Below are 11,932 nucleotides of genomic sequence, written 5' to 3' on the forward strand. Positions count from 1 at the left end.
TTCAAAAATTAAAAAACCCCAAAAACTTATACTAAACTTTCTTTGGGTTTTTTTGTATGGAAATATGTTAATATAAATGTTTCAGACATTACATGAAATTCCTAAAAATCTTATATGTTCTGGTATAATGTTATAAGTCATAATTCGAGTTATTATTTTAAAATGTATATCTCAGAAGTAACTAAATTTCCTTGTCAATTGCATTAATATGAACTTTCATCAAATCCTTAACCATGGTTATTTTTAAGTCTTTTTTCATTTACAGACAGTTCTGGGTGTCCTCTGATGTTTTTACAAAAATTTTCCGATAAAAGGGTTTCATCTTCAAGGAATTCATGGAAAAGCCTCTGACAAGTACAGGTTTCTGGTAACTGACTGTACTGCTGAACTGAGTGAATAAGCATTTTCAGAACTCTAATGGAAAACTGATGAATTGATAAAAGTGCTAACAAAAGATCAAGATAAAATAATTAATTACATGGGACTGAGTGAACTGATGAGGCTGATTATAATTTTTTGACTTTCTGTTTGAATAAAAAAAATGGACAAATAAAAATGCAATTTGAAAATGGTCCAGTGGTGACAAAAATAAGATGTTTATGCAGGAATGTAAATTACATAGGATCATAAGGTTGTAAAGAGTCAGCAGCAGCTGTTTTGGGAGTACGTTTGACTGCATATCAATTAGGTTCATTAAATGGATTTCTACCTCAAAAAAAAAAAAAAACAAGAAGTCATTGTACAAATAACAACATATAATATAGGTCATGCAAGCCTATATTATAATGGTGTAGAATTTGCACAATAGTAGACAAATTATTTAATAGTACAGAATAGAGAGTCTAGAAATAAGCCCAACCTTATATGAAATCTTACTTATGAGCTAGATGGCATCCTGAATCATTGGAGGAAAATAGATTATTCACTAAATGTAGTTTATTGAGATTTTTGTATTTTTATGTTAAAATGTAATGTAACATTGAATCTCTATTTTACATCATACACAAAATATGTTTATATATATATTAAAGATATGTATATTGAAAGCAAAACTTTAAAATGTTTGTGAGAAAGTAAAATATCTTGCAGTACATACAGGAAAATTTCTTAATCACAAAATGCTCAAAATAAGATTAAAAGATAAAATTACAACAAAATAAAATTATTCTTTACCACAAAAGTACATCTTAAAATGTGTTAAAACAGGATATAGGTAGAAGAAATTGTTTAGAATTTATATGTGACAAAATTATTACTATCCAGAATATATGAAAATTATCTAGATTACACATTATCTAAGATTAATATTTTAGTAGAAAAAAAAAAGACTAAAGGCCATGAACCATTGGACAATAAACACTTAAAAAATTTTTGGTTGTCCAGAGCCAAAAAAATTAAAATATCAATGCAATACCATTTCAATGTTATCTATTGATAAAAAATTTAAATCCACTAATACCAAAAATACTAAGTTGGTGATATCATGGGCAAAGGAAACTCTCATACACTTCCATGGTACTGTTGTATATCCACTCTGGGAATCCTTCAGCAATATCAATCATCTCTGAAGGTACACTAACTTTAGGTCACAAATTTCCAGTACAAGATATATACTCTAGCAACTCTCATGAACAAATGCTCATGCAGATATTCATGACTAAGTTTACTGAAATACTGTTTACAATAAAAAAAATGGAAAAAAATCTTAAATGCCCATAAACAAATGGAATTTTCTATGGCAATTTAAAATGATCTATCAATAAATATATCTCATTAAATAATGTGATTTTTAAAGGAAGCTACATACTAATATATCTGGTATGATTCTATTTAAATAAGGTATTAAACATGCAATATGCTATAGTGATTATTAATGAAAACTATAACAATATGCCTGGAAATTATAAACATTGAATTTAAAAGAGTGTTTATATCTGGAATGAAACAATGAATATTGGATTGAGGATGATTATATGTGCAAATCTCAGTCAATGTTTTTAATGTTTTATCTATCAAAATATTCTGAATTAAACATAGTAACTGGTTATATTTGAATTAGCTGAGTGTTGCTTATATAGATGGTCATTATATTGTTCTCTACTCTTTCACTATTCTTAAACTATTCTGTTAATAAAATGTTTTAAGTGTCATTTCATGATTTTTTATAATTATTTTGTGTAACATAGGTGTTCTTTCTTACTCTTGTATTCACTGAATCCCTCTGAATCAAAGTGCTAGTGAAAGCATGTTCCCTCTGTACAAAAAAAAAAAAAAAAAAGCACATTCACCCACAGAGGTCTCATCATTTATAAACTAACATAACTTACCCTGGAGCCTAAAATATGATCAGTTGGAATTACTGGGATGAACAACCAACGAAACACTGATAAAGATGAATGCAATTGTGTGTGAGTAGAATGAATGAAAATCATTACTCTAATCTCAAGGACAAAACACTCCTCTCAGCACCATTCTTCAGTATTAAGAATTCAGTAGTAAAATATATTTCACAAATGACCAGATAATTACCAAAATTCTTCATCTAGGTCTGCTTCCATAGTTTAATGATATAACCTTTATTTTTCTTCATTATTTCTAAGAAAGTACATGATAAAAGCAAAAATATTGTCAATATTTTATTACTGTATTATTAGTCCTGGCACTCAAGGCCTCCACAATCTGATCCAATTCACCTCTGTAGACCTATTCCACTACTCAGGTATGTGGTCCTGCACCATGAGGACCTGGCCTCAAATCATGGGTTTGTACTCTTTAGCCATATAGTCTAAAGAGGTAATTTAATCTGTCTGGGCTTCAATTTTTCTCAACTTTGTACTGTGCATCTTATAGTTTGTAAGGATTAACTGAGATGTCATACTTGGAAATACCAGAGCATGCTTATTCCATTAACAGTGTATCAATCAAGCTACATCAGGAAAATAGAAACCACTTCAAGTATTAATAATTACAACAAAGGAAATACAGGGGCCTAAAGTGATGGAGTTGCTGAGATACCATAAGAGACAAAGTAGAAACCCAGAAATTCTCAACAGCATGGAGTCAATGCCACTGTCAGGCTTGAGGGACAAAAGGAGGAAGAGGTGTTACTGGGCCACAAGGGCTGTGATCCCTCAGGAAAAGCAGGAGCCAATGTATGATAGCCCACCTAGAAACAGAGGAGATGTGACTATTACTAGAGATATCAGTTATTGCCAAGAGGGTCCTATAGAAAGACTTTGGTTTCTTCCTCCTTCATACATTTTATTCTCCGACCAGTGTCACATATTTCCAAAACCAGCATGAAGCCAGATGACACAGTGGGCTTAGAAATGCAGCTATCAGGGTCAGTGTCCTTTCCTACCACCCATTCATCTTAGAAATGGATATTAAGGCAAATAGTATTAAGATCCATACAGTGTTATGGATCTGGGTTTAATACTATTAAAAGCCAAACAACAAACTTAGACAAATGAAAATAGATTACTATTTTTCCTACGTTCTGAACTCTTAAAATAAACAAGAAGACAAACACCTTAGTAGAAAAAAGGAAAAGAACTTGTAAGAGAAATTCACAGAAAATGACATAAAATGTCTGCCTATATGAATAGAAGTTAAACATCCTTAATATCAAACATATGTATATTCAGAAAGATAATCTCATAAACACATGTTGCTAAATAATGTATTGTTATTACATTCCAAAATGGAGAAATATAAAATAATCTGTATATCAAATATTTGACTATTTTTTCACAAGTAATTTCACAAGTAATTTTAATTAATGTAGAAATTTGAAAAACAGTAAGTAAAAAAAATGTTTTTATCTCCTCTTATGTTATTATCCAGCTAGAAAATTGGCATATTTTCTTCCATATATGGTATGTAGATGCACAGAGGTAAGGATACATAGATATTGATGTATCTACTGATGATGACTTGGATAATCTTTCTTCCATTTATGTGAGAAAGTTTACCAACATTCAACATGTTTCAAAGACATAATTTGTATTGACTGTATAATATTCCATTTTATATCTACACTGAAAATGATGTATCCACTTCTATATTTTTGACCTTTAAGCTTCTTCCATTTTATAAGTAATATAAACAATATTGTGATAAAATAATTATATGATATATTTAAAATAGCATTTTCATATTTTAAACATTTCTTTTCGGATAAGCAATGCTAAGAAACAAGAGTACTCACTCTTAGTGAGGCTGAAAGAAAATTGCACTCCTGTACCTATTGAATGGCCCTATTTTTGGAAAAGAATTTTGTAATATATTTCAAAAAATCTTAAATAATCTAACACTTTGACATGGCAAATTATTCTAACAATTTATCTTAGGAAAATTATGATATAAGGGTTCAAATTACAATGCACAAGTTTGTTTACTGCAGTAGCATTTATAATATGGAAAGGTAAGAAATATGTGATGTTTATTGGAATAGAATTAGAAAAAGATGTTATTTATATCCATAAATTAGAGTTTAGGTTTATTTAAAATAATGACATTTATTGAATTGGAAAAGAAAACATGGAAGGTACAGAACCATATATGATATATGAACTAAAAAATATGTATGTGAATGTGAAAATATATGTTTATGTAGATGTGTTTTTGTGGTCTTTTCACACACAGTGGAATTGGGTATTCTCTTGTCTCCCCTTGTCACCTACTAACTAGAATTATTTATTTATAACTTTCACTTCCTTATGATCTTGGAAAACTTTAGAATTTTTCCCTAGTTGATGCATAAAATCATATAATTGTTTAAATCTATCTGATGAGGACTGAGGAATCATATTATATTCCAAGAGCTAAAATTTCAAGTCCCAAATCATTGAATGCTTATGAATAAGTATGAAAGACGACTACATGCCAAGAAATTTTTTGAAAATCTCAGAATTCTACCTATAGGTTTGAGGCAGAGTTTCTTGATTCCTCCACTGCCAGGCCACCCCTTAAGTTCCCACCATGCAGTGATTTTTGAAGCTGGCTAAAATTGTGAGAATACTGTGAAAATGAAAGAAAACTTTCTGAAATCTATGTACATCAAGAAAAATAGAAATCTTTGATACAGGTTTAAGTTATTTCCCTGTTTGCCTCTATGGTTACTTGGCTTTGAGAGAATAATCTTTTCCAAGTTTGTGCCCTCAACTTTAGTCTTTTTCTTCATTAAGTTACCAACCTTGGTCCTACAGGGAACAAAGTACAGGACAAGGAGGGTGCAGTCCAAAATGTTGAGAGTGATTATCCATAGGGAAGAGGCTTAACAGTAACTTTGTTTTCCTCTGTATACCTTTGTACATTTGGTGATTTTAAATTTTTACTGTTTACAAAAACAACATTGGGATGATGATCAGATGAAGAATACTAAATCTATTTTTATTGTGAAAAATAGTAGATATGGCTTTCCTCTTTTTTCCCCACTTTTCAATCCTGTCTGCTATTTATTTCCTAAATCTATTTTCATGACTCTATTTATGTCATTTGTTCCTCCTAGAATGCCTTCCATTTTCTCAGTCCTCAACAGGGTCTGCCTACCAGCTTTTCATATCATTTCCTGAACGCTTTAGCTCTTAGTGATTTTTGTTATACTTAATTCTTAATGCCACTTACCATTATGTACTACACTGCATATCATTTTCTGTGTGTGTGTATATGCATACCTGCATATTATCCCCAATAAGGTATAAGAAAGTCAATATGTGTAAGAATTAATCAGCTATCAAGTGCCAACATGATGTCTTACTCAAAAGGTTCATTGCTCAGGAGAATCAAAGTCCAAATATTGCCTAGGTAAGGCATTTTACGTATGTGTAGTACATAGAGGGGTAGGTTGTGGGACAATTCAATCTAAGAAATGGGAAGTTCGCTTTTATTTTTTATGTCTTCTCTGTCTAATAAATTAATTCACCTACAAAATAATACATAATTAACTCTTGATTATCAGTAGTAAGTGACAAGAAGAAATTACAGTAAGTTACGAATGCAAATATATGTTACGTTTTTCCCATGATTCACATGGCATGCTGATAATTTCATGAAAAATAAAGCTTTCACAGTAGATACACCAATCATGATATTTTAAATAACTCTCATCATTCAGGGACTGATTTGCAACCGAGTATCCTTCTTTTTTTTTTTCTTCCAAATATAATCAACTTAAAATAGAAACTAGAGAGAAACTACAATGGATTTAAGTAAATCTATCATTTCTGTATAAAAATTAATAAATACAAGGCAAGGCACTTCAAATCTTATTTCCTCCAGAAAGAGAGTGTAATCAGAATATAATGAGCATTGAAATTAATAAATTAAAAATAAATGTCCATAAGAGAAAAATGTATTTCATTCAGGCTGTAATTATGTTTTCAACATTGTAAATTAATTCCCCAAATGAATATCTTTCAGTGTGCCCAATTTATTATCTATCCTCATCGTTTTGTCTAAAGCTCAGTGTTTCTAACTTGACTAAATCATCACATCATTAAAAAATAAAACAAGAGGTGTTCACTAATGCACCCTCTGATATTCTATCATTTGAAGTCTCTTGCTGATTTTAAATATATATAGAGTAATAGTTTTTTTTCAATGGTGTCACAGAACAGATGGAGCCACCTGTAGCTTTAGATGGACAATCTATAAAGATGTTAATGTCAACTCATTAAAAAATGAATAAGGATGACACACAAGGTGAACACAGTCATTAAATGAAATACTCATTTTTCTTTTAGAAGATAACTTAGTATATTGGTAAATTGGTTGGTTCTGTAGTCACGATTGTAGTCATCACGATTTTGATTTATAGATTTATCTTATACTGTGATCATGGGCAAGCTACTTTCTTCTCTTTGTTCAGTTTCCTTATCCAGAAGATATATGAGAAAAATTTTTTCATCATAGGGTCATTATGAGAAATAAATTTGGTAATTTTTAAAAGCTTTTAGCTTATTGTTTGCCACACAGTAAGCACCTGAAACACTACTATTTTTAGTATTTAACTTAGTCATTAAATTAGTTCTTTATGCTATATCTCTTCCATTTTGCTATACTGTGACTGGATGTGATGTTAAACAATCACCTTGGACATAAAGTTTGTGTGTGTCTGTAAGAAATATTTCAATATTGCTATAGAAAATGACAACAATTCAGCCATTCTAAAACAATGGAAGAAATGTTCTGAAAATGATAATGGAATGAATGTTAGATAGGGCAGTGCACTAATACAGTGAGTAAATTTAATGTGCTTTATTGGAAGCAAAGAAAGATAATAAAGTGTTAGAATCCAGTTTGGGGTCAGAAAATACTCTCACTTGCAAGATTAAAGATTGACTTCTAATTTTGTAAGTTAAATTGGGAAAGCTCTAGGAGCTCTGGCAATCTTGCAGTTTGTGAAATTATATTATTTATTAATTAGATAGGGAAGGAACAGTCTATGCTAGTCTCTGACTGTGTTATTTTGGAAAGAGCATTGGAAAAATATTATAGTATCTGACTTCTAATTCTAGCTCTCTTAGAAACTGTGTATGCTCTTCAAAAATTCACCTTGTGGACCTCAAATTCCTCTAATTAAAAGAGTTTTGACATAAAGCAATGGCTTAAGTTACTCCAAATTTGGGGGTGCTATTATAACCTAGGATGGTAGTTCTCAAAGCATGGGCAGAGGACAGACTATATATGTGTGTGAGGTGGGATTTTCACCTCATACCAACAAAATAGACTGTGACAACAGATTATATACAGAAGCAAATAAAATAATCCAGCTGTTTTCCATTAAGTTGCCCATTACAGAGGTTTGAAAAAATATAAAACAGTGACATAATTCTCAAAATTAAATTTTTTTTGAAAACTAGATTTATTTTTAAAAATTGTTATGTATGTGATCATGTAATGGGTTTATTTTATTCTTAAATAAAAATAATTACTTAAACATTTTCTCATTTAGAATTTTTAATATAGTAAATATTGATAGATATAATTCATATAAACAAAGTAATTTGGGACTTTCAAAATTTTGAAGTATGTAAAGAAATTTTGAGTTATATTTGTCTTTTCACTAAAAGTTACTTCATTATCTTTCTATTTGGTTTTTCCTATTTAGCCTTTACCACAATGGTAATTTATATTCTGAATTCTCTACTGCCTTGCAATAAACTCAATTTGATATTTTCAAATGCAGTATTATTTCCAAAAAGGTAAAATTATTGAATATTTTCTTAACTACCAAATACTATAGAATTACATTTGACACTTTACCCAAAGGGATGTTTCCATTCCCTCTACAAATTTTGAAAATATAAGGTTATCATGGAAAAAATATGGATAATTTGTTCATAATATAGCTTATTATATAAGGGAAAAGGTCTTACACATGAATTTATGAATTTTAAAAACACTGCTATACTGAATTTTTCCTATCCTATATCTAAATATACCTCAGGAAGTCAAAAGGACCATGATTATCAATTATTTTTCAGTGACCTTTAAAGTCCAGTTTAATTTTGTTTTCAAAAGCCTTGGGAATATGGGCCAATATCATGAAAGAATGAGATCTAAGATTGAGTGAGGAAGGAGTTTAACTGTAAAATAATTTTTGTTTGATTCTCGGAAAGAGACTCAGCTTGATTGTGGTAGTCCTTAGCCTGATGAGGCTACACTTCCTCTGCTTACAATCTATGCAAATCAACCTGTTTGCCATCTTTCTTTTATTATTTGTTATTATCAAATATTTACAATGGAATCCAGTATTGGAAAAACAATAGATTTTTTAAATTATAAATTTCAGGATCCAGGTAGAAAATTAATTAATTATTTCTTAGATACTTTTATGCAAAACTCTAAACATAATAAGAACTCTGGAGGGTCTGAGATTTTATACTAGCTTGCAAAATAACCGGTTAGCAAACCATAGTTTTACAGATGCTGGCAGAAGACATGAGACTCCTGGGAGACAGAGGACTTCATCACTTATGACACAGTAGGCACCATGAACTTCACATTCACACCTGACCTCCTTGTCCCTCAATTCTTACAGCCTCATGTGATGCAGTCTGGTGGTTACTACCACAGAGCAGATTTGCATCACAGCTGAAGAAATCTGAGTTTATGGAACTACTGATATTATAAGGGAGCTGCTAACAAACCTGCTCAACATTTGGCCCAGATGGAGACACAATCTTTATTCTTCTGGATAACAAATACATTTCCCTCTGCTCCCTCTGTCCTGGAGAGAGACATGGTCCCTAGCTTCCAAGGTGTTTTGATACTCAGTCATTCTTGAACAGATACTCCAGAAAAAAAGTTGTGAATACCTCTGCTCTGTAGACTTGCAGAAAGAGGAGAAAATCATGGATAATAGAAGAAAAGGGAGAAAATCATTTTCTTCCAATACTACACATGGCCCCAGGTCCTGCCTCTCCCATGGAAAATATTTCTGCAATTTTTCCTCATCCCTCTTCTACATCATTCCATGATCCATATAAAGGCTACCCAACTCTGGAGTAGACAAACAGAACAGTTTGAGCTACTGTCCAGGCAGTCCCTCCAAAAACAATAACTACCTTCAGTTATTCCAACTGAATTTGCAATCCTAAGGCCTGCTAGCCAGCCAGGAGACCACACTGCAGACACTGTCAACACATCCCCCAACTTATGTAAATACTACCTGGAAGGTTCCAACAATTTTGAGCAACATTTTGTTTCCAAAGTCACCATTATGCCATTGGGATTGCATTTCTTGTATGGTAGCCAGGCATTACTTTGCCTCCTTTTCAAAAACACAAAGTTTGCACCTAAAGAGTCATCATAAGAAAACGTCGAGTGTTGGAGAAACATCACTTCAGCTCTGGAAGTCATTCAGATCAGCTTACACTCACTAGCCAGTGTTCTCACGGATGATAGATTTGCTCTAGAATTCCTCCTTTCAGGCTAATGTGGAGTCTGTGCATTTCCTAATGCATTCTGACATACCTAGATTAATGCCTCAGACTAAATGGAAATACCAATACAAAAACGTAAGGAGAAACCTGTTTTTTAAGGTAGACTCTGATGGTTTAGAGACTAATGATTTTGAGGGAGACTGATTGTTTGCTAAGCTGCGACACTGGAGTGGCATGACTGTGGTCAAAACTGCAGCTTGGCTTTACCTGCTACATGGACTCCTGTTGACAGTAGCCAAAATTAAATGTTGTATGAAAAATGAAATAACTTTGTCCTAGCCCATTACTCAGACTTATTTAAGTGGGTGATGGACTGGTGTACTCATGGGAAAATTTACTGGAAGCCATTGTGGTATGGAAATGTGGGATAGATATTGTTGCAAGATAATTTTCCTTGGAGCTCTGGTGTTTCTGCCCTTCTTCCAAGCAGAGATGTTGCAACATTTTGTTCATGGACACTGCCTGTTCTTCATGGGCACTTCCGCTTGTTTACTATGACAAGGCCAGACACAGACCCTCCAAATTTCCATTCTTTACCTTATAAATGATTAACTGAACTGTTAAACTGAACTCACTGACCAATCTGGACAAAATACTCAACTTGACCAACCTTTACTTAAATCTTTTCTCCCTTCTCCAGGTTCATAGATTCTGATCCACTCTCAGCCTAATCCAGCATGCAACTTTTCTTTGATGGTCCCTCCTGAGTATAGGATAATGGCAAGGAAAGATATTCTCTGATCAACAGTCTAAACACAATTCTCTCCATCCTGTTCTTTATAACATTGTTTAATCCTCTATATGAAAGAAAAGCCCTTTTCTGCCTGACCTTTGAGACATTTACATATCATACAGTCAGAGTGTTCTCCTTTGTTGCAATGGCCCCTTTAATCCTATTGTATTAGCATTATTTTCCCTACTGTAATAATCTTTTTGAATAACATATTTCCTTACCTAAGTCCAGATTTGTTTTTATTTAAGAATTTTTCTGGTACTGTGACTCAAATGACATGCCAACCACTCTGCAGACAGTGTTGTAATAACTCTGGTTTTTAAAACCCTTTGTGCCCTTCCCTAGCTGGGGGAATCCAGGCCCACAGTGGTTAGTAATGACTCCAAATCTAGTTATCCAGACATTTGTCTGTTGTAGCATCATAAGAAAGTATTTAGAATACTCCTTCAAACTATACACAAAAATAAAGTCAAAATGGCCTAAAGATGTAAATGTAAGTCATGACACCATAAAACTCTTAGAAGAGAACATAGGCAAAACATTCTCTGACATAAACTGTAGCAATGTTTTCTAAGGTCAGTCTCCCAAGGCAATAGAAGTAAAAGCAAAAATAAACAAATGGGACCTAATTAAACCCATAAGTTTTTGCACAGCAAGGAAACCATAAACAGAACAAAAAGATAACCTACAGATTGGGAGAAAAATATTTGCAAAAAACGAGACGAACAAGGGTTTAATTTCCAAGATATACAAGCAACGTATAAAACTCAATAACCAAAGAAAATAAACAACTTAATAAAAAATGGGCAGAAGACCTAAACGGACATTTCTCCAAAGAAGAAATACAGATGGCCAATAAGCACATGAAAACATGCTCAACATCGCTAATTATTAGAGAAATCAAATCAAAACTACAGTGAAGTATCACCTCACACTGGTCAGAATGACCATCATTAAAATGTCTACAAATAATAAATACTGGAGAGATTGTGGAGAAAAGGAAACCCTTCTGCTCTGTTGGTGGGAATGTAAATTGGTATAGCCACTATGGAAAACAGTATGGAGGTTCCTTAAAAAACTAAACACAGAATTACCATATGATCCAGCAATCCCACTCCTGTGTGTATATCTGGAGAAAACTCTAATCAGAAAAGATACGACACCCCAATGTTCATAGCAGTAGTATTTACAATAGCCAAGATGTGGAAGCAACCTAAGTGTCCATCGACAGATGAATGGATAAAGAATA

This window comes from Aethalodelphis obliquidens, unplaced genomic scaffold (genome assembly GCF_003676395.1).
Source record: "Aethalodelphis obliquidens isolate GAN/ISIS:26980383/991018 unplaced genomic scaffold, ASM367639v1 scaffold1, whole genome shotgun sequence".
Taxonomy (NCBI): Eukaryota; Metazoa; Chordata; class Mammalia; order Artiodactyla; family Delphinidae; genus Aethalodelphis; species Aethalodelphis obliquidens.